Genomic DNA, 7,210 nt, shown 5'->3' with positions numbered 1-7,210 from the left:
TAGTCCTTATTGATATGCGACATATCATATCTTATTCATATTATTATTATTATTATTATTATTATTATTATTATTATTATTATTATTATTATTATTATTATTATTATTATTATTATTATTATTATTATTATTATTATCATTATTATCATTATTATTATTATTATTATTATTATTATTATTATTATTATTACTATTATTTATAATACAACCACCCTCCCCAAACCATCTTTGTTCATTTTGTTGGTACAATTATTAGTAACAATGTATATGTGACTGAAAAACTGTAGAATATATAACTTTGTTAATTAGTAACAGATAAGCTGATTTATGTAATTAGTTATAAACACAATGGATAATTAAGCAATGATAACTCTTTAGCTATTGAAAAGATCATTTAGTGCAAGACTTCATAGTGTCATACATGAGCAACCCTTATTTTAGTTGACACTAAAAGATTTGTTGACGGATCACCTTAAAACAGTTAAAAGAGTTAGTTTACCTGTCCAAGGAACTTTCTATGTGACGGAGTATTAAATTGTAAATAGTGTTTTATTTCTTCAAAATTCCTTACAAAACTAGCATCACGATTTGACATATTCCTTTGATAAATTAATCATCGGCTTGAATTTAATTCTATGTAAATAATGTAACTGAAAAGTCTTATATATATATATATATTATATATATATATATATAAGACTTTTCAGTTACATTATTTACATATATATATATATATATATATATATACACTACTGAGCGACGGCATAAGTCTTTTTCTCTTGAAAATATTGTTTAACTTAAGCCCTTATTAATAAACTTATATCAACGTTGTATTAACTTATCATGAGCTCATAAATGAAAGGTAGTTAATTTTTTTTTTAATGTCTTTCTTACTATACTTGTTATTGTGATGATGTTTCTTCTTCTTCTTCTTCACCTATTATTATTATAAGATTATTATTGTGACCATTATTAGTATGTTTATTATTACTATAATTATTAGTACTATTATTATTATTAATACCCCCCCACCCCATCTTTGTTCAATTGGTTAGTACATTAATTAGTAACAATATACATGTTACTGTAAAACTGTAGAATATATAACTTTGTTAATTAGTAGCATGGAATGCTGATTTGTGAAATTAGTTATAGAGAAAAAGGATAAATTATCAATGAAAAGTCTTTAGCTATTGAAAAGATCATTTAGTGTAAGATTTCAAAATGTCGAATATCAGCAACTGTAATGAAGTATTATTATTATTATTATTATTATTATTATTATTATTATTATTATTATTATTATTATTATTATTATTATTATTATTATTATTATTATTATTATTATTATTATTATTATTATTTCACTTGTTATTACATTAATTAAGCGCAATGTACATGTGACTGAAAAACTGTAGAATATATAACTGTCTTAATTAGTAACAGAGAAGCTGATTCATTAAATTAGTTATAAACACAATGGATGATTTAGCAATGATAACTTTTTAGCTATTGTAAAGATCATTTAGTGTTAGATTTCATGGTGTCATACACGGCAATAATGAAATTGACCCTAAAAAATTTGTTGACTGATCACCTTCAAGTAGTTGAAAGAGTTAGTTTACCTGTCCAAGGAATTTTCTATGTTACGGAGTATTAAATTGTAATAATTGATTTATTTCTTCACAATTCCTTACAAGACTAACATCACGATTTTACATATATTCCTTTGAAAAATTAATCATCACATTGAATTTAATTCAATGTAAAAAATGTAATTGAAAAGTCTTAATTTGTATATAGTCTTATTGATATGCGACATATAATAAAAAACATATATATAACAATAAAGGACGTCATAATTCTTTTTCTCTCGAAAATAGTGTTTAACTTAAACCCTTATTAATAAACTTAGTTCAAAGTTGTAATAAGCTAATCATGAGCTCATAAATCGGCATAATTTTTTTATTGTCTTTCTTACAATACTTGTCAATGTGATTATGTTTCTTCTTCTTCTTATTCATCTATTACTACTACTACTACTACTACTACTACTACTACTACTACTACTACTACTACTACTACTGCTATTGCTACTGCTACTGCTACCGCTACTGCTACTGCTGCTGCTGCTACTGCTACTGCTGCTGCTGCTGCTGCTGCTACTGCTACTGCTACTGCTACTGCTACTGCTACTGCTACTGCTACTGCTACTGCTACTGCTACTGCTACTGCTACTGCTACTGCTACTACTACTACTGCTACTGCTACTGCTACTGCTACTGCTACTGCTACTACTACTACTACTACTACTACTACTGCTACTGCTACTGCTACTGCTACTACTACTGCTACAGATACTGCTACTGCTGCTACTGCTACTGTTACTGCTACTACTACTACTACTACTGCTACTACTACTACTACTACTACTACTACTACTACTACTACTACTACTACTGCTGCTGCTGCTACTGCTGCTGCTACTGCTACTACTACTACTACTACTACTACTACTACTACTGCTACTACTACTACTACTGTTATTGTTATTGTTATAACTACAATTATGATTACTATTATAATTGTCAATACCCACTCCCACCCCATCTTGTTCAATTGACATTCTTTATTAGTAACATGAAATGTTGATTCGTGAAATTAGTTATAACGAAAAAAAGATAATTTAGCAATGATAAATATGTAGCTTTTGAAAAGAGCATTTAGTATAAGATGTCATAGTGTCATACACGAGCAACAATAATGACGTAAACATTATAAATCTTGATGATGGATCACCTTCAAACACTTAAGAGATTTAGTTTACCTGTCCAAGGAACTTTCTATGTTACGGAGTATGAAATTGTAATTAGTGTTTTATTCATTCAGAATTCTTTACAAGACTAGCATCACGATTTGACATATTCCTTTGAAAAATAAATCATTGGTTTGAATTTAATTCTATGTACAAAATTTAACTTTAAAATTCTTTATTTTATTTTATTTATCATTATTATTATTATTACTATTATTATTATTATTATTATTATTATTATTATTATTAATATTATTATTATTGAAAAGTCTTTATTTATTTATTTATTTATTTATTTATTATTATTATTATTATTATTATTATATCTCAAAAACAAAAGTCATACAACCTACAATAAATTAGTGGGAAGCCGAGATACAATCTGAGCCCCCACTCCTCTAACTATAGCAAATCCTACCCTAGTGAAGATATGAGCTGCAGCACGAGCCCCATCGTCTTGCGTCGTCGAGAACCTCTGAATCCGCTTCAGTAACGCAACAGCCTCCTTCTCTAATTCCCCAAACGAAGAAAAGGAGAAGGGAATGAAACCATATCCAATCGCCTGTTATCGAGCTTCATACTTATCCCGCTTCCGATGAGCAGCATCAGCCACAACCCACCCAGGAATAAAGTCGGATAGCCCTGACTGTGTCAAAGGAGAAGACCCTGTCAAATCAACACAGACATCGCGACCACGATCCCATGAATATTATTATTATTATTATTATTATTATTATTATTATTATTATTATTATTATTATTATTATTATTATTATTATTATTATTATTATTATTATTATTATTATTATTATTATTATTATTATTATTATTATTATTATTATTACCCCCCACCCCATCTTTGTTCATTTGGTTAGTACTTTAATTAGTAACAATATACACGCGACTTAAATTCGTAGAAAATATAAGTTCTTCAATTAGTAACAGATAATTCTGATTCTTGACATTAGTTATAAACAAAATGGATAATTTAGCAATGATAAGTCTTTAGCAATTGTAATATTCATTTGAAATATATTTTGTTGACGGATCAACTTCAAAGCGTTAAAACCCATTAGTTTACATGTCAGAGCAACTTTATATGTCACGGGTTATTAATTTGAAATAAACCTATTATTTCTTCTCAAATCCTTCCTACACTAGCATCACGATTCCATGAATTCCTTTAATTTGAAAAATTAATCGTCGTATTCAATTTCGTTTTATGTAAATAAGTCAAGTGAATAGTCTTCATTTGTATACAATCCTTATTGATATGTGATTCTAAGCATATCTTATATGTGTATAATGAAGAACGGTATAAACCCCTTATTAATAAACGTATAACAAAGTGTTAATAACTTTATCATGAGGTCATAAAGAAAAGGTAGTTCATTTTTAACTTGTTTTTGTTACAATACTTGTTATTGTGATGATTGTTTACCTTCTTATTCTTCGAATATTATTATTCTTACAACACCCCCCTCCCCCCCCCCCCATACACACCCCCCATACACACCCCATCGTTGTTCATTTTGCTAGTACATTAACTGGTAACATTATATATGTGACTGAATAACTGTAGAATATATAACGTTCTGAATTAGTAACCTGTAATGCTGATTCGTTGAATTAGTTATATACAAAATGGATAATTTAGCAATGACAAGTCTTCTCAAATTTTTTTTTTTGTTTGTTTTTTTTTTACACAATGATAAGTCTTTAGCAATTAGGGGGTCATATATTTAAAATATTGGGGTCATATATATATATATATATATATATATATATATATATATATATATATATATATATATATATATATATATATATATATATATAATATAATATAATATATAATATAAAAATAAAAATAGGATAATACAAAGTAGTCTCTTACGAATATCAGATATAATACAAATAGTTAGCCAATGACAATTCAAAAGTTCAAATAACTCAAATTCAAAAATAGGTAGCTATTGAATGCAACACCAGGTACAATGAATTATTTCAAAATTTAAATACATAAGCCAACATTTAATTAACAGAATACCAATAGGTTTACTTTGTCCAATAATTTTATTTTAACAAGGTTATTTACCAATATTAATTGAATACGAAAGGTTGCAGATTTTTGCTATATAAGCGAATATTGAAGTGTATTTATTATGTTAATTTTCACCAGTGTTATTTTCTCTGGTTAAATAAGTAAACACAACCCCATGGAGCCGAATCATGTAGCATACATTCCAGATCATGATGCATTTGTAGACTGGGATGTTATATTTAAAGAAGAGATCTATCCTAAAATCAAAGGAATCTTTGACCTTCTGAAGATCCAAGGCCTCAATAAGCATTGGGAGGAAAAGGCAGGGTCCAGAATCAATAGGAACGAAGACATTAACTGGAGCGAACTTGAGAAATACTGTTTTAGACCTCTCTTCCAATGTCAGGCAAGTCACTCAAACATTGCGGAAGTACGGCACTTCAACGACTGCTGGTTTACAGCAAACTTGAGGGCCAAAGTTTTCAATCGAGGGGTTCAATTTTTTGTTAATTCCCATGGTGGTACTATCAAATACGATCGTTATTTATCATGGGCAGGAAGAATGCATATGTGCGGAGGAATGATATAAACTACAAATCTATAGTTTGTGGAAGGAAACTTAACTAATGGGTAGATGATGAATATTATGTTTAATTTTTCATTTACTTTTCTCTATGTCATGTATTTGAATTGGTGAATTATAAAGGAATGATAATATTTACGTTGAAATGATCTATATGAATTTTGTTACATTACGAGATACGCAAGAAATGAATTTAAATTAATAAATAGGTACACCAATTAGGAAAGAAAAATTAAAATTTAAAATTCGATTTGGTAAATAAACTAATATGAAACAATATTACTCGTGCGTCTTTATTTTATTCCACCATAAACCAAAATTTATTTCATGCATTTTTTTTATTCCACCATGAAATACAGGATACATACATTTTTGTATCAAAATGTTAAGTTTAATTGTTTTACAGTAACAATAAAGGTATAATTGGTAACCATAGTAAAATGACTAAAGCAAATATTACAGTCGAATGGAAGTTATTGTTTTTTTTTGTAACATGTTTTGTTTAATTGGTATCCTTAAATAAATAATTAGTAGGTGAACAATGTCTTAATGAAGAAAGAGTTTGAAACAAGTCCTCTAAATATTATTCAATACGTAGTATTTTTATTTTAGTTGTTATAAGCAAATTATTCATGATATTCATGTTATAAAGGGATGTAATTATTTAACCGATATGTATGTGGTTGATCATCGGTTTATAAACACAAGTTAAAAAAATAAAATAAAATGATTAGACGATAAAACACTAAAACAAAAATAACAGGATTAATCAAATTGGAACAATCTATTAAAATATAGTATTAAAAGTAACCCTAACGTTGCATAATATGAAAAATTCATGGTGATAACAAAATCATTAAAACGATTTATCCGGCATCTCAAATTGTTTAGAGTCGTCACACAAGATAGCTAAGGAAAAGAAACTAAACTTGATGCAGAAAATAGAAACACAAATAGATTATTAACTTAACACATAGAGAATATGACACTTCAAAATGCAAGAATCCTTGTTTTCGATTTCTTCCTCAACTGGATTTCGAGAATAAGCTCCCAATAAAAACTCTTTTGACCCTTTGTTTTTTTCAAGCCCCCGTGAGTGATGGTGTAGTACTTAATCCCTTCATTGAAAGCGAACGTCTTCCCCACTGTGGACCAAGAACTAGACCAACAGTCGTTAACCTCCTTAGGGGTGTTGTGCTTATCTGAACATGTCGGCTTGATATTGTCTATTATCTTCCTTAGGTCGGTCCAATAAACGTCCTTGTTGGAGTTGATTATCATACCTGCCTTGTGCATCCAATATTTGTTCAGTTGTTGAAGTCTCATGATGTCAAAACTTGCAGTAATTTTTGGAAAGATCTCGTCTTCGAATATCTCTTCCCACTTACCATAAGCTTCATGGTCTGGGTAGTATGCATCTTCCTCAACCTTGTCTTCCACGATCGACATTGTTTATGAAATTAATTTGCTGTGAGTATAAGTAAATATTAGTAAGGTGAATTGAAATTGTTCTTCTTCTCATCTTTTATTTATGTCTGTTTGGTCCATGAAAAGACCTATACATTGTTGGAATACGTAATGATATCTTGGGACTACTGTAAATTACCTTTTTTAGGGAATAGATATCTCGGTATTGGTGGTTTCAAAAACAATAAAAATTACCTTGGTAGATTTTTTTTATATTTGGTATTTTATTATTATTTTTTTCTTAAAAAAAAAAAGTTGATTATGCAACATTAAAGGTACGGAGCCTTAATTTTCCTTAGTT

Source organism: Chenopodium album, chromosome 1 (genome assembly GCF_948465745.1).
Source record: "Chenopodium album chromosome 1, dcCheAlbu1.1, whole genome shotgun sequence".
Lineage (NCBI taxonomy): Eukaryota > Viridiplantae > Streptophyta > Magnoliopsida > Caryophyllales > Amaranthaceae > Chenopodium > Chenopodium album.
The sequence above is the reverse complement of the archived record's forward strand: the minus strand, read 5'-3'. Positions refer to the sequence as shown.